Source organism: Heterocephalus glaber, unplaced genomic scaffold (assembly GCF_053883595.1).
Source record: "Heterocephalus glaber isolate CG9 unplaced genomic scaffold, H.glaber_assembly_v1.0 deba00000122, whole genome shotgun sequence".
NCBI lineage: Eukaryota > Metazoa > Chordata > Mammalia > Rodentia > Bathyergidae > Heterocephalus > Heterocephalus glaber.
In genome coordinates this window covers 64,309,665-64,337,186 of record NW_028258138.1, presented here as the reverse complement: position 1 = coordinate 64,337,186, position 27,522 = coordinate 64,309,665, and the positions used below count along the sequence as shown (strand labels likewise).

The following is a 27,522-nucleotide window of genomic DNA, read 5'->3' as shown; positions in this document are numbered from 1 at the left end:
GGCCCTGGACTCCTGAACCTATTGGGCTCCCACCAATCCCACTGCTGGTTGTTAGTCCTATGTCCTTAACCTCACTGTCCCTTCTGCCTCCAGCCTATATCAATCCTATCATCCTTCTTACCCAAAAAGCAACTAGCATTAGAAGGATGGAGTTTCTCTCTTTAGCCAACATCTGACAGCTAGTGAGATAATTCTTTGCTGAGTTTCAGACATACACACTCACCCTTGCCTACATCTTGAGAGTATGAACTACAGAACTGTTAGGTCTGGACCAGACTCTAAGGAGGTGAATGGGCCTGTCACAGTGACAGTTTGTTAGACCCATACCCTAAACAGAAGAATCGATATGTCCTGACTCCCAGTAGGTATGTTTTGAAATATTTGGGGAGCCCATTCTTGAAAGGTAAATTATGCATGACTGGTCTGTAAACCATTTTTCAAGCATCTGTAACTGAGAGAAGTTAAAAAAAAAATAATACGTTGTCAGCATTGGGGGAAGAGTCCTGTTCCAGAAGAAGCCACCACCTTGAGCTAGTTGGGCTTTTTGAACCTATAAAATACTTCCTGTCACTTAAATAATCCTCCAGGACTGTGGGAGGATACAGAGAGATACCTGATGCAAAGGCTCACTCATTAGAAAGCTCAGAAAGGGTTAAGTTCTTTACCTCCCATACTCCTTCTCCCTCACATCCCTTCCACACATGTATTCTCCCTCACCTATGACTGGACGGAAAGCAGAAAGAATCTGATAGAGAAATGCCAGACTGGCTAGTGTTGCTGAGTTTAAAGTATAGGAGATGAGGTTAGCCCTCCTTTGCCTGATCCAGGTAGACCGAAATTTTCTAGGCTTTAAGTGAATGCTGACTTCCTACCTAGCAACAACATAACTGTGGCATAGCAGAAGGGCCAAAAGCATAACTGATAAACTATGTCATCCCCCAAGGGATTTTTTAGTGTTTCTGGCAAGTTCTTGATAAGCTCCCCAGCAAAAACTGTAAAGGAGACTGAGTTCTTTTCAGTCCTGGCCACACCCTTCACTCTCCCCTCCGTCAGCAGAGTCCAGGGTCCTATATCAATCTGATTCCTCAGCTTACCTGGCTCCAAAATTGTCTCCATCCTTTCTCCAACTTCAGTTCAAAACTGCCCTATACTGATTCTGTTGAAGTGATTATAGCATCAAGATATGAATGGATTAAACATTCTATAATGTTGACAAAGTATTGGAAATTGAAATATACCTCATTAACAAGTGGGCTTCTGCTGCTTGCCTGAAGTAACTGGTTGTTCCCTCTGAGCCAAACGAGTTTGCCTTGAATTAGCCATGTTCCCAATGCAGCTGTACATACCTCACCCCCTTTCGTTAGCTTTACTCACACATGTGATGTGAACTCAGAAAAGCAAATTTTTGCCCTGAGAGGGAGAGAGGAAATGTAGGTTTACATAGTGAATAGTCAGACCTATGATGATTGTACAGGGTCTTTGTTATTTAAAAAAATTGCCCCTATCTTTTTAAAAATATGAAAATAAGTTTCTACCTTGGGTAGTCAAGGCCCAAATGGGTAAGGTTATGAGATCAGTGTAAATAAGTTTAAAACTCAAATTCTTTGTGATAAGTAAGGGATTCTATTCCTATAAACTCTGAGCATTTTGCAGATTTGAAAACTCACTCGTCTGGAGTCTCCTCCTTTTGCGGATGAAGGTATTAAGGCTTAGATGGCACATAGCCTTTCTTCCAGGTCATCCAACTCAACAGTGAAAATGACTTTGGCACCCTCAGGCCCTTAGGGCAGTCTAGATTTTCTTTATAATTATGGCAACCCCTAAGATAAAAGGGCCTCCTTCCACCACCACAGCCAACTTTTCCCTCTTCTAGACAATTTTTACTAGTTATTGCTTCTGCAATCAGAGACAAAATGTTAGCACAAGAATCAAAAGGAGGCTATGGAGCATTAGGGGAACATTAGCAACTATTGAAAAGACATTTTGACCTATTTCTGTAGTTATCAATTTAATAGTATTTGTTGCCAGGAAATGCACTGATGGCGGGTGGGAGGTTGAATTGCTCTAGCAGTCTGTTCTCAGGGGCCCTCCAGTTACAGGAGGTGGTAATTCTAGTTAATAAAAGGGTGAACTTCAAACACATTTTAACTAAATCAAATTGTAGTGGGAAATATCATATTTCTGATGTTCAAGCTGTCTCACAGCTGGTAACATTAGTCAGTATATAGGACCCAAACTCTGACTTTTCAGCATTTTCAGATGAGTTTTTGGCAGTGAGAGCATTCCCCAGGCACACTGTTATGGAGGAACAGGAGATTTTTAACTGACGTAAGAGCTAGCATAAATGAAAAATTCTTTATTCTTGTTAGACTTTTTCTAAGATTGTCAGATATTCTAATAATATATAACCAAACCAAACTTCAGGTGGCTGATAGGAGATCTAGAGCCAGGAGTTTTAATTTTTTTGTTGTTGTTTTGGTTTTTTCCATGACATGTTGGCAAATGATAAAAGCGATTCACTCTGCTAACCAGAGATGCTGGGCAGAATTCCCCCGACACTGATTTCATGCCATAAACAAACACATGAAGCCTGGCCTGGCAAGGCAGGGTGAGGAACACAGGCTTTGTGTGCTAAGGCTAAGGTTTGAAAATTAGCAGGGTTACCCACTGCTAGCTCCATGACCAGAGAGTATTCACCTAATCTCTAAACCATAGAAAATGGGCAAAAGATCAGTAGTTGATATGAGGATCAAATGAGACAGAATATATAGTGAAATTCACATATAAAGAAAAAAGTTCCAGGCATACACTAAAGTGTACAAAAAGGATCATTGTTATCTTCCTCCCTTTTTGTTTCTATGGTTTATAGGGCTTTTAATTAATTTAAAGTGTTTTTTTCCAATAAAATGAACAACTTTTGATATGATAGTAACAGGAAACACTGCTGGAAACCCTGCAGACTGACCTATTCAGTTCTCTTTAAGTGAATAACTGTTGACCACTTCATCTTAACTCTAGTTAAGCCTAGATTTCCCTGTATTAGTCCCATATAGGTTCATGCAGTCAGAATATATGGTATGTGCTAATCAAGTGACCTGGGCCCCCTAATAATACAGCTCCAACTTGCACAGCTGTAGGTGAGACAACGAATCATTTAAGAAGTGAGAAGTCGTCTCTTTTCCTATCTATCCTACTCCACCTCACCTTGAATCAGGAGATATACAGTGTCACTCACCTTTCAGTGGGATTACCTCTTGCCTGGATCTTTTTCTAAACTTTTTCCATGTGCCTGTGTCTCCATTTTCATAGAGATGTATTCTGATTTGGTTCATCTACACTTTTGACGCTCTAAAAGCTTTCCATTGTGGGCATATTGTCTCAAACACTGTATTTGAGGATGAAAAAAGAAAACTCTGCCCAAATGTAAGCACCATGGAATCAAAGAAACAATATTTTTTTCAATTACATTCTTTGAGGATGCAGACAACCTTGAATCCTTTACAAAAGCACATCAGTAATGCCATCCTCTTAAACACACACACACACACACACACACACACACACACACACAAACTACAGAAATCTACTACTCAAGGTACAAAAAGCCAGAGTATTCAAGAGGAATGAAAACAGAAAAAGAATGTGATTCTAGAGAAAAAAATCCAAAACTAGAAGCTAGGATTCTTACTGCCTGCTGTGGGAATGTCTCTTCTGGGAAGATCCTGGATTATCTGCCCCTCTTCAACTCTGTAGCCATTACTTCTAGAGAAAGTGAGTGCTAAGTCATCATCCTTAGGAGGTATCGGGGAGAATTCATTTGTTATGTTCTGAAAGACATTTTGACACCAGTTACCAGGGTACTTTACGCTGGCAAAGGGTTTGCTTTATGTAGAATGATGAAGCCCTGAATTATGCCTCCCATCACTCATGAATGGGTAAATGAATGATCTTTTCACACTAGTATGGGAGGAAAATAATGACACTGTAACACCAACATCTAACAGGGTATCAATAATCATCTAAATATCTAAGTCTGGTGTAGATACACTGACCTGTCCTATCATTCAACTTTCATTTTTATCCATGCATGCTTTTGGTAAACATTAATGATGGGAACACACAGTGTGAGGTGATATGGATACAGAGTGCATGTCCCTTCCCACACAGTGTAGTCACTCCCTTGCCCACCATGCATGGCGATGGTTTGTTGACTTAAACCTTAGTACAGATCCCTTTCTTTTTGTGCATTAAGCCTTTTAATATGTCTGTGGAAGGTTTGTTCCATAACAGTTATGAGACTTGTTTCTTCTAATTACTGTTAAAGCACTTATTCATATGTCTCATGTGACTGACTGCGTACTGCCTTATACTAGAGTGTGTCTGTATGTGGCACATCCCTCCTGCCACTGCACAGTAAGCTTCATAAGTTGAGAGGCTGTGTTTATACGTAAGGCTATCCCCTTCATGATGTAGAGTGCATCATGAGAGATAAAAGGCAGAAAGTAAATGTCATTTGAGTGAACAGAGTGAACAAGGACATGTGAATATTTGACAATAAATTATTTTTTCTAAAATCCATAAATACCTACCCACTCTACAGAGAATATCACTCAATTATATCTATAAAAAATTTTGGGGGGCCACCAGGGATTGAACTCAAGTCTTTGTGCTTGCGAGGCAGGTGGCAGAACCATTGAGCTAAATCCCCGGCCCTTATATCTATAAAATTTAAAGATGCTTTGTTTTCAAATTAGAACTTTTGTGTTTCATCCTTCTTCACACTTTTTTTTGAGATAGAGTCTCTGTGTTGCCCAGGCTGACCTTGAACTCCTGGGCTCAAGTGATCCTCCTGCCTCAGCCTTTCTGAGTCCTGGGACCCCCTTTGTGGCCCTCATACCCACCTTCTTTCCCATTCTTGGCATTTACACAGTCAACTTTTAATCAATAGTTATTGGTTTGTTAACTAAAATCATAGAATAAAGCAGAGACTCTCCATTTCTTTATGTTTAAATACCCAGATAGATTGTCATCTACTTCTTTACCTTCAGATCTTGTAACACAGGTACCCTGGATTTTGTTTCCATGTGGCACCTCACTTGAGTTTAGAAATGGTCATGAGTTTTAATTCAGTCTCTGTCAGACTTTTAATGAGGAGAAAGCAAGAAAATATTTTTTTTTCTATCTCCCTCCCTTTGTTATAGGACTGTTGAATAGTAGAATGGGACCTATATCTGTGTAAAAAAAAAAGTAAGTCCTAGAATAAACACAAATCAGATTCATAATGCCAGATTAAGGAAGCTTTGGCATCCCTGCACATTAAATAATGTTGTGCATCCTATGTTTAAACTTATCAGTGGCCCTGGGGGGAGGGTTTTTTTTTTTACTCTGAGCTTTTAGGTTAGATGCATATAATTTGTATCAGCCATTATCTGTGTCCTCAGTCCAAATGAGGTCGCTGATTTGATAGATTTTCTCCAGTCACACAAAATCTTCACCATTACTCTGCAACTTGATTCAATCCTAAATTTCATCCACACAAAATGATGTGAAACCAGTCACCCTAGTGTTAGTTCATAGGAAATGATATGGCAAAGAATTCTAAAGTAGATACATTATTCCAGTTTTTCTTAAGTTCTCCCTCAGCAAGTCTGTCTCACAGCAAGCTCAGAGAGCCAGTCCCTCTCAGCTAGACATTTTGTTGAGTCATGTTTACTGTCCCCCTCTGAAAGGTTCCAAAAGCAAATGCAAGAGGTTGCCGAATGCAGGGACATGTGGTGTGCCTGCTACTGAAGTAAGAGGCATAGCATACACCTGCTTTTTGGCTGTGGCAGGCCATCTTGACTGTGCCATGCCACAAGTTAGCATTTTGGATGAGCAATTGCCATTCTGTTGTTTTCTTCTCAACACATGGTGTTCAAAAACAGTTAAAAGAAAACTATACCCATTTGCTCATCCCAGAAATCTAAAATTTCAAAGATGCATGCCAAATTAATTTTCACATAATATTTTCCAAGCTTTTTCTTTGCACTGAGAAATGATATTTCACTTTTGAACTCTCGGTGTCCTGGCCCAAGGTAAATGGGTGCAGTTTCTCTTTAAATGGCATTAAACATATCAAAGCAGGATTATATCTGTCACTGTCTTTTCTTTTTTCTAATGGAATCAAAATCCTTCAGGGAGTGTCCCAAATCCACATTAATGTCTTTGAGTGCTAATGTTTCCACTGGGACTTTTACAATAGCAAAATACAAGCGTGTGGTTTCCCCCTCTCTGTGCTGCTGTCTGTATAAGAGACAACTGCACATCCGTTATTCTCCATGCCTTCAGCTAACCCATGTCAATGTGGTAAAAGATGACTGGAAATTTGGGGCACTATTGCTTCCTTTTCTGCGTTTCCCTTCCTTGTACAGCTTACACCAAAAGTTACTGTTAATGCTTTTTCCAACATGGGCCAATATCTGGACCCTTGGCTATGAATTTTATTCAAAAGGACTAACTAGTGCTGTCAGTGCTTTCTTCATCTTCTTTCTGATTGTGGAAAAATTAGATAAATACCCAGGATTTTAGGGCCACACTACTAACATTTTTGTCATTGATATAGGGGCATAAGTCATATGTCCTATTTTTTTCCTTTTTTTATTGATACATTTTAGATATACATAATGATCACATTCATCATAGGGAATTTGTAACTGTACATGATATATCTTGCTTCTTCTTTTCTCCCATTTCCCTCTCCTTCAACCCCTCTTCCCTCCTTATTTACAAAAGCTTTGTTTCCATTTTTTCCTTCTATTTTTTCCCTTGACCCTTCCTTCCTTTCCCCCTCCCTCCTCTTGTTCTCCTTGATTGCTAGGGGATACTGTTCCTATCTACCTCAGTCCTTTTTTGTTTCTTTAGCAAAGCAATTGGAATTTGTCAAGTCTTGATTATCAAGTGTCAGTGGAAGACTGTGGTGTCATAAAAAATAATAATTATAAATAATAAGCTACAATATAATAATTAATAACTCATACACATTTAACCTTAGAATGTACCATTTCTAGCATTTGAATACATTCTGGAAATGATAGCATTTCTTGTAATTTCTATGATTGATAATCAGTGATAGAATAAATATTTTTATAAGTGGTGTAAAAGAGCTGGAATGCTGTGTAGCATCAATTTCCAATCCCTTTCATAGTTCTTCCTTTCTGGCATCATCCTGGCCACAGAATGCTTTAGTTCAGGAGCTAATGGAATGAGGCAACCCTGGGTTCCTAGAAAGTGTCTTGTTCTTTTCATCTTTCACTTTCTGGAGCCCTCTGGGGAACTATACTACTTCCTTTAGACCTTTCTACCACTTCCACTTTCTTCATTTATATCCTTTCCTGTTTTTTCTTTTCTTCCTTTTCTTTTCCTACCCTGTATGGATATACCTGATGAAATTTGAAGTGGGATGTGTGTTTGTGTGGACAGAGAGGCCTGAGGAGGGAATCTCTGAATGCCCCAGATTACCTGTAGGAAAGAAACTCAGGATTTTTATTTAAATGACCTCCCCTTGATGGTCTTTGTATGTAGAAAAAGAACTCAAAGCCTTTTTCCTTCCCACACTTTGCAGCAAACATAAGTAGAGGCAGTGAGAATGCCAACCCTGGATTGACAGTAGAGCACACTATGTGCTCACCTTTAAATACTTATTAGAATAAATTCATGGAGAATTAATTGGGCCAGATTTTTGTGGGGATAGTGTACTATGCGTTTCTGTTTTGAAAAGACATACAGGAGATTTTCTGTTATTGTTTTTACTTATGTTTCAAGCATTAATTGCATGAAAACTTTACGTCAGGTACATTGTCTTCAATAATTTGAAAAAAAGGCATCCCTTTGAACATGAGTCATTTTGAATTCCCTTCATTAATATTCTATTTGGTGGGTCCAGTGTTAGATTGTTCGTGCTAACAGATTTAAATGTAAATGTGGCAGAAAACATTTGTTAATATTTGTCTTTTGCATGTAATTTAGCACCATATAGTACATATTCGCTAAGAAGATTGCCAGTGGCATCCATCATTGTTTCATCTTTGGGTTTCCCTTTAGCAGATTTTGGCAAAGAACATAGTAGGCTTTGTAGATGGACAGATTTGGATGTAAATATAAGTGCCATAAATTACTTTATAGCTTTTTGAGTCTGATAAAGCACAATCTTCCTGTCTGAGTTTTTTACCTGAAGAAATGGAAATGATGACTTCTGCTCTGAAAGTTTTTATGAGGATTAAATGAGAATAAATATATATATACATATATACACATATATGTCCAGTATCATATGTGTGTGTATGTATATATGTATGTATATACTTACATAGTATCTGGAACATGGTAAGTACTCATATGTTATTTTTCTTCTCTCCTCTTTTGAAGAGGAATGCATGGGTAACATGGTCACTTTGTTTAGTCTTCAGTTTCCTATTAGTAATTTTTCTAATAACTAGATTACTTGAGCCAATCATAGTCTTTAGGTTTGAGGCACTCAATTTTTGTTCATTAAAAGAAAATCATTGTTCTCTGCCATATACTAAAATATAACTGTAAGAAAAACAACTTGGAGATTAACAGTATGGTCGAGCTCATAGAAGCATGGCTCAGCCAGGTTCTCTACTTCATTCCCCGTGCTGTTTCCAACCTTGACCTAAATAAACTTTTAGAGACTAGGCAAGGTAGGAGCAAGGCCTGGAGAACTATTTCAGAGTTACTAAGTTAGAGAAGTGGACTTAGGGTGGGTTCTGAAGCATGTCTAAAGGCACAAAGTAGCTCAAAATCATGACTCAACCTTTATATTTGGAGTACCAGAAACATTTCAGGTTATTTGCAATATCTGGTTAAAATATAATACAGTTTATACCTTCTCTTGTGATTCAAAATTAAGGGATTATGATTTGTATTAACCCAATGGGAATGAGTTTGTCAGCTTGATTATTTTAGATGGATACATTGCACATGTAAAATAACTATATTGTAAACTCTTCAAAACAGCACAAACTATGTCGTCATATATTTTTTCCTATACTTGCACATATTTAGAGCTTAATATTTATTGAATGAACAAATGAATTTAAGTTAGTGGCTTTTTAACTATATAATTACATTATTATATTATGTTATAGTGACATGTTACAACACAGGATCCTATTTTTATTGCCCAGCAATATTTTTTGTACATACACATAGATCTCTGCCTCTGTCTGTATTTGTGTGAGTATGTGTGAGTCTCTTTCTCTGTATGTGTGTGTATAATTATTTAAATTAAAGGGCTTAGGAACTCAATTCTATTAGGTCACTGATAACCTCAAATATGTCTATGGACACATTACTGCTAAAGTTGTCAGGTGCATAATAACATCTGTGACCATTGGCAAATCCTCAGTTTCCTCATTTACAAAATGACTATATTAAATGATCACTATTGTTGAAAACCCTTTCAACTCCATAATACTGTTCTTTATAGTGAGAAATGGCATTTGTTTTTGAGAAGTATACTATTGTTTGAACATAGAGCAAGTTTTTCCCCTAGTGCAGGAATCACAAATGAAATCTACTAGGGGATAGAGAACTTGTAGTGCTGTCTTAAAACTCTTTGGGGACAACCATTTAAATAGCTGGGATTTCTTTTTCATTACAATTACTTAGGTTTTTTTCTTCTTCTTTTTTTTTTCCTAAGACAGGGTCTCGCTATATATCCCAGGCTGGCTTCAAACTTGCAGTGATCCTCCTGTCTCAGCCTCCCAAGGGCTGGAATTACAGGCATGTGCCACCACCTGGCTTACTTAGCATTTAGACGTTAGGACCCAAAATATTGAGGCCTACTGTTACCCAGAGGAACCCTGTCCTATTTGTGATTCCGAAATAGAGAGTAAAATCCACTCAGATCATCTTCTCTGGGCTCCTTGAAAACAAGGAGTTTCTCTTTGGGGGAAACAAGATCACCAGTCCCAATGTAGCTCCATAGATATTTTCTGGACTCATAGGGTGTGCTTGGTCTAATAATTACACAGTCACCTTTAGTCAGCCTCACCATTTCCAGCATGAAGTATTTCTGGTATTTGCTTGTTTTCTTCTATTACCTGAATATTTAATTCTGTGTCTGATAAAGTCTGATTGTCTCCATCATGAAAGTATGTATTCATGTCATTAATATGCTGACATGGTTCGTGAAAGAGAAAATAAACTGCCAGTATGGCATGGTAGTGCAGTGCAGCTGGAGGCTTCTTTCTCTCCTTCCTCACCCCTTTGCTTTATAAGAAGTACAAGACCCTAAATTGTACTCTTTGGGTTGCCTTGCTTTCTGCTTTTACATTTGAACTTCACAATTCTCCTTAAATGAACAATTCTCAAGGTTTCCATAATAACAGCTGCCTTTGGACAACCCCACCATCACCATGACTTTATGCCTATGGGCACTTCTTCCTTTTAGCTTTCTTGGACTCCTGTGTATCCTGGCCATCTTTCAGAGTCATATTGGCATCCAAACAATACATATCCCCTTACTTGGTGCTCCTTGATTACCAAAATGAGCATTCTGCCTCTACTGCTTTACCACTCTTCCAACTGTCCCCCACATCCTGGAAGAAAAAAAGAAAGGAAAGTCTTAATATTTCTTATATGGTAAAATCTGACAAGCACCCAAGTACTTGATGCTAAGAGGAAGACCCCAACAACAGATGCCAAATCTTATTTTTGGAGACTTCTTTACAGCATGAATGTAGAGCACTTGGGGATAGCCAAGCTTTGCACATGTGAGTGAAAGAACAGAGGTGTTGCCTCTTCTGTGTCAGGACCTCCTCCTCTCTGGCCTGCAGTGCAGTCTGCTTTGGCTTAATTAATCCATTAAGGCCTATTTTAACCCTAGTCAGTAATGATCAAGGGCTCACTGGAGCCACCTAGAATGGGAGAAATTAGATGGATAATGATTTTTGTGCTGATGATGTGTTCTGTCTTTTTATATAGTTGATCCCATGAGGAACATATTTCTTTGGTGTATTCCTGCTGATGTTCTCAAGACAGATAAATTACAGAGAAATAAATCAGACGATGAGACTTTGCTGGTACCTAATTCTCAATATGTAAATTTAGTCTTTTAAAATCAAAGCTACTTTAAAAAATATATTTTATCAATATAATATTAAATAATCAAGATGGTAAGTGAAATTTGAGAAATTCTCATTTCATTATTTTTTTATTGCACTCAAATGCTGTTAAGGGATATTTATGTTAGTAAGTGCCATCTGATTACTCACACCTCCATGAGTAGATTGTTTAAGAGGTTCCCTCCTCAATCCAGTTCAACAAGTGTTTACTAATACTTACAGTATACATAGCAGTTGACAAGTCTCAGAAATCAGGAGCCTCAAATGACTTTATACAGCTTAAAGTAATAATAAAGGACAGTTTGAGGGGTTTTTAAAATAGCAATTTGAAATCAAGACCTGTTTAAATCAGTAAATAATCAAACAGTATTGGGTACTATTATATTTTTTCCTACCATCAGTGTAAGTTATATACAAATATATATTTAAAATAGAATATATTTTTTTAAACACATGAAAAGGCAGATGGAGTTTTTACTTTGTTTTAGAGGGCTAGCAGTTAACCAGTAATACTCATGGAAATCTCTTGACATAAGTGGAGTTTAAGTTGTAATTTGAGTGAAGAAAAGCTGTTCTTCAGTGCATGAGGGATATTCCATAGACACAAGCTTATATAGGAAAAGCTCGGACTGGAGAGGGAAAGACTCTCAGTTGGGAGGAGGCAAAAGTGATTTGCTTATTAAATTAAGTCCTGGTGGTACCAGTTGTTGACAGGTTATGTGAGCAAACAAACCTGTACAGAGCTTTTAGGGCAGGGACTCTGGAATTCACAATTGATCTGAAGTAGGACAGAAATCCACTGGAGAACTGAGGAAGGAACCACGACAATCAAATCACTGAGAATATGTTTGCAGTAGGGAAGCACTCTTTATATCCTTGGTATAATGTGACCAGGCATCAGTCAAGGATAATAGTAAAAACTATATGTACCTATATTTGGGTTAAGATCATTTGAAGAAAATTTCTAGATTTGATAATTGGCTATATAGGAGCAGTAGTATATTTTAGTTTTGTTTGTTTGGTACCAGGAATCAAAATCAGGACATTGCGCTTGCAAGGTAGGCGGTGGCACCATTGAGCTAAATCCCTGGCCCTTGTAGTATATTTTAAAAGAAGAAGCTTTAGTAGAAGATTGGGTTATTGAATGGGTCGTGGACTATGATTATATAAAATTTGGGTAACAGAATGAAAGAAAAAAAAGGAAATGTTCTTTATTGTATGGACTTTGAGGTGCTAGCAGAACATATAATCAGAGATATTCTGAAGAGAAAGTGGTAACTAAATAGTTAACTTATTTAACCCTAAGAGAAGATGAATGAACACATCAACCCCTCAAACAATGAGTATAAAAAGGAAAAATTATGACCCAAGGTGATCATTTGAAGGACAGCATGTTTAGGAGATACTAAGTGTCTTAGTTACATTTTCTTATTGCTGAGACAAAATACCCAACACCCAGAGTTGAAAGAGGAAAGGTTTATTTGGCTCATGGCTTGTGGAGGTTTTATTTCATAATTGATTGATTCCAAGGCTGGGTGGAATGACAGAGGAGCATCACAGAGAAACAGTTCATGGCAGGCCGAAGACAGCAATCAGCAAGGGACAAACAGAGCCCCTTTTTATCCCTTATATCTTAGCCAAGCTGTCCACCCATAGGGCAGATAGCATGCTCACCCAGGGTGGGGCACCCTTAATCTAACCTAGAACTATGCCAAACCAATCAGTGAACTAATTTAGTAGTCACACACCCTTGATCCCAGCGTCACACACTCCAGAAAAGCCACCTCCGAAAATCACCATCTATAACTACCTAAGGCTTTGGGAGACATCTAGACACGAGCCACAACACTGAGGGAAATGTCAAGGTAATAACTGAAGGGAGAAGATTGAGCCAAATGCCAAAGATAGAGAAAGAATCCATTTGGAAAATCTTTGGAAGGGGGAAAGCAACAAATAAAAACAAGCTAGAAGAAACCTTGTAGGATCATCTCAGCTAACACCCAGATGTTTTATATGGGGATAAAAGGAGGCCCAGTGAGAGAAGCAGTGGTTTGGTCCAAGGAAATACAGGTAACTTAGAGATGAACCAGAATGAGGACATAGAGGTCTTTGATCACTGCCAAGTGCTCCACTGTGCTATACTGCCTTGGTGAAAGATTCCAGAAACCTCTTGCAAAAATCATAAGCAAAGAATGACTGAATTTGAGCAGACCAGACTGGCACAAACTAATAGAAATGGTTCTGCCTCTTCCCTAGTATCCCTTTGCAATAAATTGGTGTGTGGTATATATGGCACAGAAATTCACCATGCTTTTTGTATGTATGATTACTTGTCACCATGTGCATTCTTTCCACTCCTAAATCCATTGCTGAGAATAAGGGAGAGATAGTAAAAATCTCTACCACTGTTTCAGGAGAATCAGCAGAAAGGATGGTTTTGAATATTTCAGAGCAACTCCTTATTGCTTGCTAAGTATCAAAATCATGTGCCTAAGAGGACACACAGAGACATACAGCTATACAACTTTACAACATTTTTCAACTTGGCTCTTAATATTGAGGAAAATGTGTGGGGTGTATGTTGAATAAAAATAATTAAGACTGATTTTAAACTTAATTAACAAAAAAAAGAAAAAGGGGATAGAAACTGAAGAATTCTTCACTCTAACTTAAATTGAGAAACTACAAGATGTGACAAAAAAATTCAGCATATGTTTACATTAAAAAACAGTTTATTAAAGTAAAATGCACAGTGCCATTAATCCCACTCAGAATATTCCCCATCACTCAGAACGCTTATCCCATCATTCTTGCCACTATCTGAAGCAGTTCTAGAAGTCCTTTTTTGTTCTTTAATTGTGCTGTCATGCCTGCCTTAATGTCCTGGATTGATTCAAAATGTTTACCTTTCACAGTCATTTTGACTTTGGGGAAGAGTCTGAAATCTCATGCCCCCAGATCCTAGGACTAAGGTGGACAGGGATACACATTAATGTTTTTATGAACCTGCTTTTCTATTGGATGGCACTCAGCAGGAGCATTCACCATATTTTCTATCACACCTCATAAAGACACTCAGAGATAAGACTCTCAGAATTACCTTGGAAAATGACAAGAACAATACTATAAGTGTGTTTGAAGCAAAGGGGAAAATTCTAAGGTTGAATAATAACAATGTCTTTTACTGTTATAAATATTTTTTAATTTAAACATTCCTCACACTGTATTTTCTAATCACCTTTGTAGTTTGCTTTGGACCTTGACTGGCTTTTTTCAGTACAACAGTTAAAGGAGTGGGCCAACACAATGGTCTAGAAAATATGCCATACTTTGCTTACTAAATACATTAAATTGGCCTCTTTACTTCAGGAAGACCTCCTAGGTTTTGCCTGGATGAGGACCATAAACTCAAGCCAATCCTAGCTACAACTGTTAAGAGCTTGCAGGGGATCAAGGAGATTCTGTGCAATTGTGACATGTTGACGAGGGCTCCCCTGTATCATGTAATCCCTTACTTTAGGAATAGAGTTTTCCTCCCATGTTAATGCATTCTGGAAATTACTCAAGAGGCAACTTTGGCATTAGAATAGCAAATTTCAAAGCAGTGAATGTCAGCACTTCTATTTCTTCTTCTTCTTGGCGTGCATTACATGAAGTTGGAAATACTAATTGGCTAAATGAAGGGACTCAGTGTCTCAGAGTTGAAATTCTGGCTTGTAAATGGGGAGGTGGAGAGAGACTTTGCATGCATATCTCTGTAGCCTCCCTTTGTGAATTATCATAATAGAGATGGTTCCTCCCCTTTTCTAGTTTCCCCAAGAGATGAGTTGGGGTGTGAAGTGCATGGCACAAAAATTCACCATGCTTTGTGTCTATGATTTCTTGTCTCTGTGCACATCTTTTCCACTCCTAAATTGCATGTTTACCTAAGGCTGTTGAATAATACATTGTTTTAAAAGATATGCCCATGAATTGAGGTTTTTATATAACAATTATAATATGGCTACACACAGCTGACTATTGTAATTTTTTTAATCAGAAAATTCCAAAGCAAACAGGAAATCTTTTATTTTTTTATAGGTGTTAGATGTGCTTACTTGACCCCTGCCAAGCATTTTTAAAGACTGATCAATAAGAAGATCAAATGCTTCATGTGTGATTGGCTCCTATAGTAATAGCCAACTTAGCATGTGGGGTATTTCAGTCATTGTATCCTACATATGCTTTTTGTGAAAGAGTATTTCAAGTTAAGCACTACTATCCATTTTAACTTTATGAAAAATCCAAAATCTAGAACTCATTTGGTTCACCTCTCCTTCCTTCTAATAACACTTTACTTAAATTGTCACTGACAAATAGGGATTAAATGTATTTCATAAACCTTACAATCAGACATCATAGTATTTCATATGAGTATTTAACATTTTATGAAGTATGTCAGAATTTTATAACTAGATCCTTTAAGCTTCTTAAACCCCTTTTTAAATGTTTGATCTGAGTTATAGATAAAGAACATCTATTAACATATTTTCTTATTGATGACCATTATCAAGTTACCTCTCAATATTTTAGTCAAGAAAGGAAGGATCTTTGGCCTTTTTTCTTTTTTTTTCTTTTTTTTTGGTACCAGGGATCGAACTCGGGTCCTTGCGCTTGCTAGGCAAGCAACGGAACCACTGAGCTAAATCCCCAACCCTCTTTGGCCTTTTTTCAAAACTCTCTCTAAGCTTATCCAATTCTGTTCATGATAGAACTTTGAATCCCAAGATTGATATAAAATAGAGTGAATTTAAGTTATACACTTCTTTGTTAACTTGTCATCATTTTATTTTTAAATCACATTACATGTTTAGTAAAGTTTATGAGTGCTCAACTTGATACACCAGCATTATTGGTTTGCAATATAAATACCTTACAGATTAATATTTGTTAAACTGTTGATCATTAATAAAATAATTTAAAGTCATTAAGTGCCCTTGTATGAAACTTTGTGGCTAAAGAATATTGCATGGAAGCTTGACACTTAAAGAGAGCCCTGGTGATTTAACTGAAAGCTAAATGAATTTTAAATATTGTTCAAGTCAAATTTAAAGGTGCCATGTTTGATTTTAAAGATCAAATATTAAATTGTTGCCCCTTGGCAATGGGGAAAAGGATTTGTCTAGAGAAGAACATAGTTAGGGCTAGTCTTTTAAAGCCAAATGAAAGAAACAGCTATTTCCATCTTCCATTCTATCCAAGAGAGATGAAAGGTACTTTCACTAATTAGCAATTGTACTTTGAAGGTGAAGGTGATTGGCTATGTGTGTGTGTGTGTGTGTGTGTGTGTGTGTGTGTGGAGAGAGAGAGAGAGCACTGTATATAGGTGCATATATATATATATATATAGAGAGAGAGAGAGAGAGAGAGAGAGAACAGTGTATATAGGTGCATATATATATAAATAATTTTTCCCAAATAAGCAATGGAAAAACTAAGAGGTTAAGTACTTTGTTTAGAGTTACCTAAATAATCAAAACCAGAATTGGGTTTGGTGTCAAGAATCTACATTGTTGAAAAAAATGTAAACTAGTACAACCATTATGGAAATAAGTGTGCAGATTCCTCAAAAAACTGAAAACAAAAATTCCATTTGACCCAGCCATTCCTTTTTTGGTATCTTCCCAAAAGAATTAAAGATTACAGTGTCACATGCATACCCATGTTTAAAACAGCACAATTCATAGTAGCTAAATCTGGGAAGCAGCCTATATGTTCATCAACAGATGAATGAATAAAGAAAGTGTGGTATCTATACAAAATGGAATACTGCTCTGCCATAAACAAGGATAAACTTGAGTTATTTGTAGGAAAATGGATGCACCTTGAAACCATAATGTTAAGTGAAATACACACACAAGCTTAAATATTGCTTGGGGTCTCTTCTATGAGAAATCCAAAATATAAATAGAGCAAAATAAAAGATAGATAATAGGAAGTAGGAAGACAAATCTTTTGCAAAAGGGAAGGGGACAAAAAGATGAGGGAAAGGGGAAGGTGGGTAGGGAAAAGGGATGAAAGAAATTAAGATATATTATGTACATGTATCATCTCCCCATAAGGAATGTAATTACGTACTGCAAACATGTACTAATAAACAAATTTTTTAAAATAATCTACGGAATTTTATTTTCATGAACAAATAAAGCAAGTTTTATTTAGTTTGATTTTAATGCACTTTAGAATCTGGACAATATATTATAATATATCCAATTGTGTCCTTTCTCTGTAGATTTCTAGAAAGAGCTAAAGTTGGAATAGAGGGTAAATCTATTTCCTGACAATGAAAATTTTTTCTCTTATAATCTCATCAGCTAAAGTGTCAGAAAATTCATATTCCATGTGAAATTCACATAATGTGAGTAATACTCATAAAATGTTACCTTTGTGCTCTGTGTTCCTCACACACCATACTAAAATGACTTGCAAAGTTCTTACTGGTTATTATATAAGGTTCTACTTCATAAACACAAGTTTTATAGATCTTTAATATCAGAGAAGTGGCAGCAACAACTCCAAGGGGGCTTCTGCCCTTTAGGTATTATCTAAGAGTGGCTACCAGATAAGCCTTGAATCCCATTGCAAGGAATCACTAGGAGCATGGGACAAGGTAGAAAAGCCACATTCTGATCAGAAAATGCAGTGGTCTGAGTGAAATGCAGTCTTTCATTTCTCTTAATTCTTTACCCTTTTCTGCAATGGCTAAGGGGGACAGAAGACCTGATTTAAAGAGAGTAGAGATTCCTCTGAACATCATTACTAATATGTTATGCAGAGGTAGAGAGGGGACAGCAGAAGGCAGCTGTGTCACTCATGCTCAGTCCGTGTCTTGCAGCAGATTGACCTTCTGGAACATTCCATGGGAGAGTATGCTAAGATATGACCAGATACAAAGTAAGGTGAGGGGGTGGGCAAGAGGGACAGGGAACATCAACCAGATAAAGGACACTGGGGAACAGGGAATATTTTCCCAGAGGAAATATTCCACCAACTACAAAGAGTTAAAAAAAAAAAAAAAAAAAAGTAGTCCTGAAATGACTTAAATGTCTAATTTTTTTTCTTTTACCAGGAAATTAGCATTCAGAAAGTTATGTTTTTCAGTGTGTCCTGGTGTATGTCTAAATCAGGAGTGCATCTTTATGGCTGGGATATAAGCCACCATAATAATGAGGGGTTAAAATGCAATGCCTTCAAAAGATAACCTAGACCTACTGCAGGCTTGAAACTCTATTAGCCCAGCTATTAAAACCAGGAGGACAAACTGTTTCTTTCCTGGATACAAAAGCTGTTAGGCTATGGCTTGACCTAGTACAAAAGTTTTCTGAATCTCTCTCCACTTTACAAAACGTCGGCTCATCACTGCCGTCTGCAGTGAAGCTGTTTACAGCTCTGTGCTAAGTGGAAAGTTCAAATCAATTATTGTCCATTAGAGTTTAGGTATAACTGATGAAATATCCCCAGAGGAGTATTGTAAATGTATCAAGACGTCCTTCCCCATTATAGAAATGGGGACGCACAGTGAATTACTTACTTTCTCTCTTACCCTTAATGCCTCTGAAAGGCTGCTGGGCAGATAGAGCTCATCTTGTCTTGCTAGGGTTGAAAGTGAGGACTTTACCATTTGGTGAACATGTGTAGTGAGCAGGCATAAAGTCTAGATGTCATCCTACCTTGTACTCTCTCTAAACTCTTTTGTGAACATAAAAGCCTAAGAAACAAAAAAAAATGAAAGGAAAACCCTAAAAATGGATTAAAAAAAAGTTCTCTGCCAATCAAGTTCTTTTAAAAATGATAAATTTCTTGTTAACAATCAAATGAGAAAAGCCTTGACTCAAATTTCTTAGCAAGTGACAGTAAGATTTAATGCCAGATAATTTGTGCCAGGATGCTTTCTTTCATCAAATTGGTTCTCTGCATCAGGGCAGGAGACCTACTCATTGCTCAGATGTGAGGGCGAGGGTTCTCATCTCAGAATCTGTAGTTCAGCTACAGAATTGAATACTGACTTTTACCTTATAAAAGTCAGAACCAAGAAGTAAAAGGAGATTTAATTTGCAGTCTGCTGTAATAGGAAATGGGACAGAGGTTCTTGACTTCCTTTGAAAGTTGGAAGTTTTACTTACTTACTCTCCTTCTCTAGTTGTGCCACAGAGCAGTCTCCATGCCCTACAGATTCTAAGATTGGAATGCACAGGAATTCATTGTGTCATCAGAAAGGCTAGGTATTGTTCCTTAAAGTATTGTGAGTTTTTCAAAACTCGGAGAAGTGACAGAGAAAGGTCAAGGAGATGTTATTCTCCTCTATCAACTTTTCCTTTCTCCATGTGCACAGGTGGGTGAGACACCTTTTTATTCAGAGCTAGTCATGTTCAGGTCCAATGACTGCCCTATGAGGATGCAGCAGCACACAGTCCCAACCCCACTGCCAATCATAATAGAGATAAGGAGCACCTTTAAAATGCAACACTGGTTTCTTTGAGTTCACCAAGGCTAACTCCAAGGATGTTTCTTGCTACTGACAGCTCTGTCCGTGGTACTAACCAGGAAATGGGCTATATTTCCTCCTTGTGGCCCATACGCCCTGCTCCCAACTCTCCTGGGGCTACCAGTCATCTATCTATAGAGATGCTAAATGCTATACAGTAAATCTGATGGAGATGAAAATAAAGCTTCCAAGATATTTTTCAGGGCAGATTTTCTTCTCGATCACTCAGGTAATAAGAGGTTTCCTGTTACTTTATACCTTTACCTGAGTTGGTCTCTCACTTCTTTTAAATTGACAAGAGGTCCTCTAGAATCTACCTTTGATTGCTACACCATCATTTCTATGCCAAATTGTGTACCATAAAAACTGTCACTTATTCAAATGAAGCTCTCAGAGCCAACCCCACTGCAAATCCTCCTTGCCTCAAGTGTACACCTACTCACATATTACCAGCTTCCAATAACTTCTGACTCTTAAAGAATTAGTTAATTTCTTGCTCAAAATGGAGGTAAAACCGCCGCCCAGTCACCCCCAGCCCGACTCCAGCCGTCGCCGCCTCCGGGGGGAGGAGGACCATGATCCAAAGGAACCAGAGCAGTTGAGGAAGCTGTTTATTGGTGATCTGAGCTTCGAAACTACAGATGATAGCTTAAGAGAACATTTTGAGAAATTGGCCACACTCACAGATTGTGTGGTAATGAGAGATCCCCAAACAAAACGCTCCAGGGGCTTTGGTTTTGTGACTTACTCTTGTGTTGAAGAGGTGGATGCAGCAATGTGTGCTCGACCACACAAAGTTGATGGGCGTGTAGTGAGAGAGCTGTTTCTAGAGAGGATTCAGTAAAGCCTGGTACCCATCTAACAGTGAAGAAAATCTTTGTTGGCAGTATTAAAGAAGATACAGAAGAATATAATTTGAGAGACTACTTTGAAAAGTATGGCAAGATTGAAATCATAGAAGTTATGGAAGATAGGCAGAGTGGGAAAAAGAGAGGATTTGCTTTTGTAACTTTTGATGATCACGACACAGTTGATAAAATTGTTGTTCAGAAATACCACAGTATTAATGGGCATAATTGTGAAGTGAAAAAGGCCCTTTCTAAACAAGAGATGCAGTCTGCTGGATCACAAAGAGGTCATGGAGGTGGATCTGGCAACTTTATGGGTCATGGAGGAAACTTTGGGAGGTGGTGGAGGGAATTTTGGCCATGGTGGAAACTTTGGTGGAAGAGGAGGCTATGGTGGTGGAGGTAGTAGCAGCAGAGGTAGTTACGGAGGAGGTGATGGTGGATATAATGGATTTGGAGGTGATGGTGGAAACTGTGGCAATGGTCCTGGTTACAGTAGTAGAGGAGGCTATGGTGGTGGTGGACCAGGATATGGAAATCAGGGTGGTGGATATGGTGGAGGAGGAGGATATGATGGTTACAATGAAGGAGGAAATTTTGGTGGTGGTAACTATGGTGGTGGTGGAAACTATAATGACTTTGGAAATTATAGTGGTCAACAGCAATCAAATTACAGACCCATGAAAGGGGGCAGTTTTGGTGGAAGAAGCTCTGGTAGTCCTTATGGTGGTGGTTATGGATCTGGTGGTGGAAGTGGTGGATATGGGAGCAGAAGGTTTTAAAAAACAACAGAAAAGGGCTACAATTCTTAGCAGGAGAGAGAGCGAGGAGTTGTCAGGAAAGCTGCAGGTTACTTTGAGACAGTCATCCCGAATGCATTAGTGGAACTGTAAAAATCTGCCACAGAAGGAACGATGATCCATAGTCAGAAAAGTTACTGCAGCTTAAACAGGAAACCCTTCTGGTTCAGGACTGTCATAGCCACAGTTTGCAAAAAGTGCAGCTATTGAGTAATGCAGTGTAGTGTCAATTAGATGTACATTCCTAAGGTCTTTTATCTGTTGTAGCTTTGTCTTTTTCTTTTTCTTTTCGTTACATCAAGTATATTGCCCTTTAAATTGTGGTAGTGGTACCAGGAATAAAAAATTAAGGAATTTTTAACTTTTCAATATTTGTGTAGTTCAGTTTTTCTACACTTTAGTACAGAAACTTTAACAAAATGCAGTTTTGAAGGTGTTTCCTTGTGAGTTAACAAGTGAAGATCATTGTTAATTACTATTTTGTATGAATTTTGCTAAAGTTAACTGTAAAGAAACACCTACTCACTTGCAGATAAAGGGGAATAAATCTATTCTCCCCATTTCAAACCATGATACAAATGGGCACTGACAAGTGGAGAGAATAGATATTTGTATGTTTGCAATGTATGTTTTAGATAAAATAGGATTGGGTATTTAAATTAGCATATTTGTGAATTTAATAGCATTAAGATTACTTTCAAATGAAAAAACTCTCAAAATTTAAAAAAAAAAAGAATTAATTTCTTGCCCTACATTTGTAGTAAGAGCCATTGACTTGCTACGCTCAACAGACATATGATACATTTCTCTCCATTCAAATTTCATGTGTTCTACATGATATGTCTGCTGTTTTGGCAACACAGATTGTGCAGTTGTTTCTTTGTAGTTTAGGAGAAGTAGCTAACATGCAAAGTGTGATGCTAACAATTAAAGTCTAAATCCTTTAAAATAATTAAAATTATACAAAGAAAACTACCTTCATATTTATCCTGTGTCTTAGTAACAAAATGCTAAACAGCTATACAGATCCATTTCTTTCTTTATTGGATTCTACACCTGAAAAGCAACCAACATGTGACAGTATTAAATATATATCCTGCCGGGGATTTAGCTCAGTGGTGCTGCCACCTGCCTCGCAAGGGCAATGTCCTGAGTTCAATCCCCAGTATTTAATCCCCATATACATATTTATATACGTATATATATGTGTATATATACATATATATACACATATCCAAACACCAAATGTGTGTTTCAACTTATTTTCCTGTCCTATTAGTCAGCCATTCTTCGAATCAGCTTCCTTTTCTGAAGCCCATTTTGAGGTTCAGCCAGCACATCCAGAGATTGCTAATATGCTTGCTCAGATTTAAGGAGCAGTACTGGTTTTCAAGTTTCTCCTAGCCATTATTTGTGTTTCAAATTATCTTACTGTGTCTGTATTAGTTTTCTGTTTCCAAAAGTAAACTCTATGTATTTCAAGGCAGCATGGTTTCTTTTTTACATTTTCCAGGGAACTGGTGTTTTTAATGTCATGTGAGGACAACATTACACAATGAATCTTTGGCAGGGATACACAGAAATGAATACCGTGTGTGAACAAACATTAAATGGCAGTCTTAATTACACAGTTTAACTCTGTTGTTTTTAATGCCCTTCAATTTTATAATTTGATGGAAAATGCATCAACACAGCTATTTTCTTTCTACCCTAAATGATTAAGGATTGATATACCCCTATAGAAGCTTGTTAGAACTGTGTGATCAGGTAGGACTCACATTTCATCCACTAGAGGGCAGTAGGGATACACATCCACACCAACCAATATGTGCAACATATGGTCGATGTGGAAACATAGTAGCCATAGCTTTTCTGTGTATGAAAAATTCCCATTACAGTGTTGCTTCACTTACAATTATATTGAAAGTAAACACTAATTCACAGACGGACTATGCATATTTTATTTAAACATACCCTACTAATGTTTTGTCTATTCTAGTTTAAAATGCCCTGAGTAATGAAACTTCTACTATTTCCCTTGGGAAGCTGTATCAAAACCCACTTTTTTTTTTCTGCTTGGTCTTTTAAAAATATACTTAAGATCTATTAGTCTCCCTTCAAGTTCATTTAGAACTCTACTGTTTACTCCATTTTTCCTTCCAATAATGCTGGTTCCATTCGGGAAAACCAATGTTTATTGAGTGCTTCTTGTGTGTGAGACATCACTAAGTGAGTGGATGTCCACAACTGACAGGGGTCTCAACACTATATTTGAATGGATTGACATGACCCAGGAAGCTCAGGGAGAAGCTTTTCCAGATCAAACATCAGAAAAAAATGTTGGTCTTAGTTCTAAAATGAATGATATCCATGAACCTGTCACAAATTGGGGGATTTTTCAGTTGCATTTAGATTTCTATATTGAAATATATAGATATTAGAAAGGATATTAGAAATGTATTGTAATATCAGTTATCACTCAAAGAACTTTGAGGTATGTCCCTGACATGTCAGTGAGCTCATGCCAAGGAAATAACCTGGATGTTTAGTAATGGAGGTTGATCCTTCTTTTTGGGTTGACAGTCAGATTGGCCTAGAAGCTTCGGAACCTATGGTGGGAGCCTACCCGTTTACAAAGAATAAAGAATGGGTTTGTGAGTTTCCCTAAGATAGGTGCATCTCAATCACACTGCACTGTGCATTTTCTTCGTATTGTGTCCAATCTTGGTCCCACTACATGCACAACCCCATGGGGAGCAAGAACTAAGATCATGTGCAGTACCTTGGCTTGCATCATGAGTTTCTTGGCATATATTTTTTATTATTAAGATCTAAGGGGGATGGTGAAAGAAATCTAAGCCAAGAAAGTTCCTTTAAGGCTAGAACTTATAATTACACAGTTGTTAAAAAGTCCCTTTTCCCTTTACATTAGAGATGTAGCAAGATTTTTTGCTCTAGTGGCTACATTCATCTGGAAGGATTTTCATCAGGCTGCCCTGATCACCAGGAGTAATTCTTAAGTAGACATGTATGCAAACAAGAACTGTTCAGACCCAAGGGCAAAACCAAACATTGCAGAAATTCTAGAAATGATACTGACTTTTCTTTATTAATATCCTTTGAGCCTCTGTAGGAAGTAACTTATTCTCTGGAGTTTTTTAAATAAAGTACTTTCTTTTGCCAATTAAGAGAACAAAAAATATGGCTTCACAGATAGTCTTTCTTTAGGAAAAGGGTAGAGATGAGTACAGACTCTCCTTGGGAGTCTACACAGTACAATAGCCCAGCCTCTCATTGCATATGAGACACATTTGAAATGTGTGTCACCTGTAATAAAACCCACAAGTGTATTTTATATAGAAGTAATTAAGTACAACTGTACAACGGCCATTTTTGTGTTTGTTTGTTTCAAAATACCAGAGATGATTAGGCTACGGTATGAACTAATTACTTACTTTATTTAAGTTGAAATGAGTTTTTGGGTTATACAAGGACCAAAAACAAGAACTTGTTAATTTATTCTGCACATCACTGAAAAGAACAAAACAAAGAAGTTAACGCCTTTATTGCATTATGTTATAACACACCAATATTTTAAACACTGATGAGGGCCCAAGTGGTCAAAACATCTGTGTTTGGTAAGAAAATAAAACAAATTCTTTTTTCTTCATCATTTAGTCCTTTCATTAATGTGCTGAAATTCAGAATGAATTACCAAAGGTAATAAAATGGCATGTCTTTTTTGGTACGTTTTCCTATGGAAAGTTTAAAAGACTCTTCAAACATATTTGAAAACAGTAAATAAATAACCTACAAAACTCAATATTTTCTTAAATTTGGAAGTAAACCACAGTCATTCTGGGTCTTGGGACTCTGTAAACCAAGTTTCAGACCAGAGCATATTTTGGTATTTTGATGGTTGAGTTATAACCCTGTGAAAAAAGGGACTGATTGTGCGCAGTAAGGACAGCTGCCTGTGGAACTACAACTGAGCTACTAAAATAAAACCAGTGTTTCCTTGTCAGCGCTGACCAGGAGATGTGAGACTCCACAGGTCCGTTCTGTAGGCCATAAGAGGAGCTCTGTCAGCGCTCTGTGACTGGCTTTCACCCTCTGCATCTAGACTTGGCCAGAATCTAGAATGGGAGAAGCAATACACTCATGAAACCAAAACCAAAGCAAAACCCCAGATGAGAAGCAAATTGAAGATGTCAGAACATTTATGATCCAGAGTTACTTGTTCTAATGTTGCTTCCTTCACCTACCAGTTTCTAATTCTGATTTTCAGTTTGTTTTTTAAGGTATTGCTATAGAATTCAAATTATGGTATGTCTCACCACACTGATAGGTAGTGATATTAAGTGTCCCAATTATTACATTCTTTTTTGTCTTACCATGCAAATTTATATTCTTATAGGTTCTTTTACAATATGATTCTCATTATGTGAAGCAAAATTCTGGCATGTGATTGTCACCTAAACTACTAGGTATCCAGCACCTAGTTCTATCTCATATATTTTACAGAGATAGAGGCTGAAGCTGTAGTACTGGTTAACTTGTCTTGCATCCCACTAGGAATTTGGATGACTGCAGAGCAAGACTTGTCTTTTCCTATTAAAAAATGAAGAAGAAAAAACTTTCAATTTTCATATCCCAGCTGAATGTTGTGAGGATTTGATTAGCTATTTGTACAATCTTAAACTCCTGGAGTTCACTGAGGGTTGTCTCTTTTTGGAAAAGGATACTGGGAAAAGCACTCTCAGCTGATTTGAGATAGTCAAACTGTTCTCGCAGCACAGTTAGTTATGGCAATGCCTTGGCCTCAGTATGAGTGAGAAACATGTTTAGAGTTATTTTGCCAGTGGCTCAGATGCATTGATACTAAGCCCTATGCTCTCTTTTGGCAGCGCTCCATTTTTACCTGAATTAGCACCTTTGCCTATAAAATCAAGCTTTTCTCTTCCCCAAGACATTATTCATTGAAAAAAGTATTTATTAAGTAGGTACTGTGGGCAAAGTTCCATACTGGTCATCTGATTGGTATGGAAACCAAATGTATGATGCTAACAACATTAAACCCATGTTCTCACCATGTAAACCGCCCAGACAAGACCTACAAAATCAGAACCTTAGATTTTAAAAAGTTCTTTACTTTATAGATGAAGGCATTTAGTACCAGACAGTTTAGTTATTTTTCCCCATCCACCACATGTAATTTGGGCCAGGAGCCAGAATCAGAGCTCAAAGCTGCTGGTCATCACTCTGTAATGTGTTCTAGCCAATATATGCCTCTTCATTGAGAATTTTTTTTTCCAGGTCTAGATCAGTCCCCTTTAGTTCAGTCAAGCAATGATATAGTTTTGCCAAGTCCAGCAATGCCACATCCCCAGGCTTTGTTTGCAGTTTTTATGTAGGACGTGTTCTTAAATAATAAAATAATTTCTGCTTAGAGAATTATTTCAACCCTTTCTTAAAGATATCAAACCAAATTGATTCTTTTCATTGGTCAGTGATAGACACCAAGTGTCCTATTTCCAAGGGAATATTTGTGAAAAACTGAGAGTTTTCACCAAAAGATACAGAACCCACTACATCTGCAGCTAAAATCCTGGGGAAAAGAAAAGGTTACAGAAATACACGAAAGGAAAGGGAAGAGATCCCTAGAGAAAAAAGTATGGGTTACTTTTAACTGAACTTTTAAGAAATACTCATAGCTTCCACTTACTTGTAAACATGTACAATAATCCTGAATGCATAAAAAATAACCAGTCTCATTTTACAGTGATAGCTATTAACAATATTCAAGGCTACAAATAATCTTCAAAGGCTTATTTTTGTTATAAGGGACAGGAAGTTTCTAAAACATTATCACAGCCTTTAGGTTAGCATCATTCTTGTATCGCACAATCTCCTGCAACTGAATTTAAAGTTTCTTCAAAAATAAGGAAACTAAGTTCATTAGAATTAATTCACTCAGGGCTGGGGATTTAGCTCAGTGGCACCATGCCTGCCTCACAAGTGCAAGGTCCTGAGTTCCATCCCTGCTAACAAAAAAAAAAAAAAAAAAAAGAATTAATTCACTCAGAGTAAACTCTAGATTTTTTTTCTGATTGTTCTTCTTCTCATCAGGCTTTTTCCCACCATCATATTTCTCATGTTTCTCAGTTCATTTTGATAACCTACTCCTAGAATTACTAAGACATGACATGAACACCATATTTATT

General features: G+C 37.4%; 1 protein-coding gene and 1 pseudogene across 51 annotated transcripts in view; both read left to right on the top strand.

The window, feature by feature from the left end:
* The window catches only part of Zbtb20 (zinc finger and BTB domain containing 20), an 865,938-nt gene that overhangs the window by 754,211 nt on the left and 84,205 nt on the right, over positions 1-27,522 (top strand). The window lies entirely within an intron of this gene.
* LOC147830460 (heterogeneous nuclear ribonucleoprotein A3 pseudogene) overlaps positions 1-27,522 on the top strand; it is a 37,356-nt pseudogene extending 9,834 nt beyond the window's left edge. Inside the window, exon 1 of the transcript XR_015450384.1 lies at positions 1-27,522. This exon is cut by the window's left edge and continues 9,834 nt beyond it. The product of XR_015450384.1 is annotated as a heterogeneous nuclear ribonucleoprotein A3 pseudogene (transcript).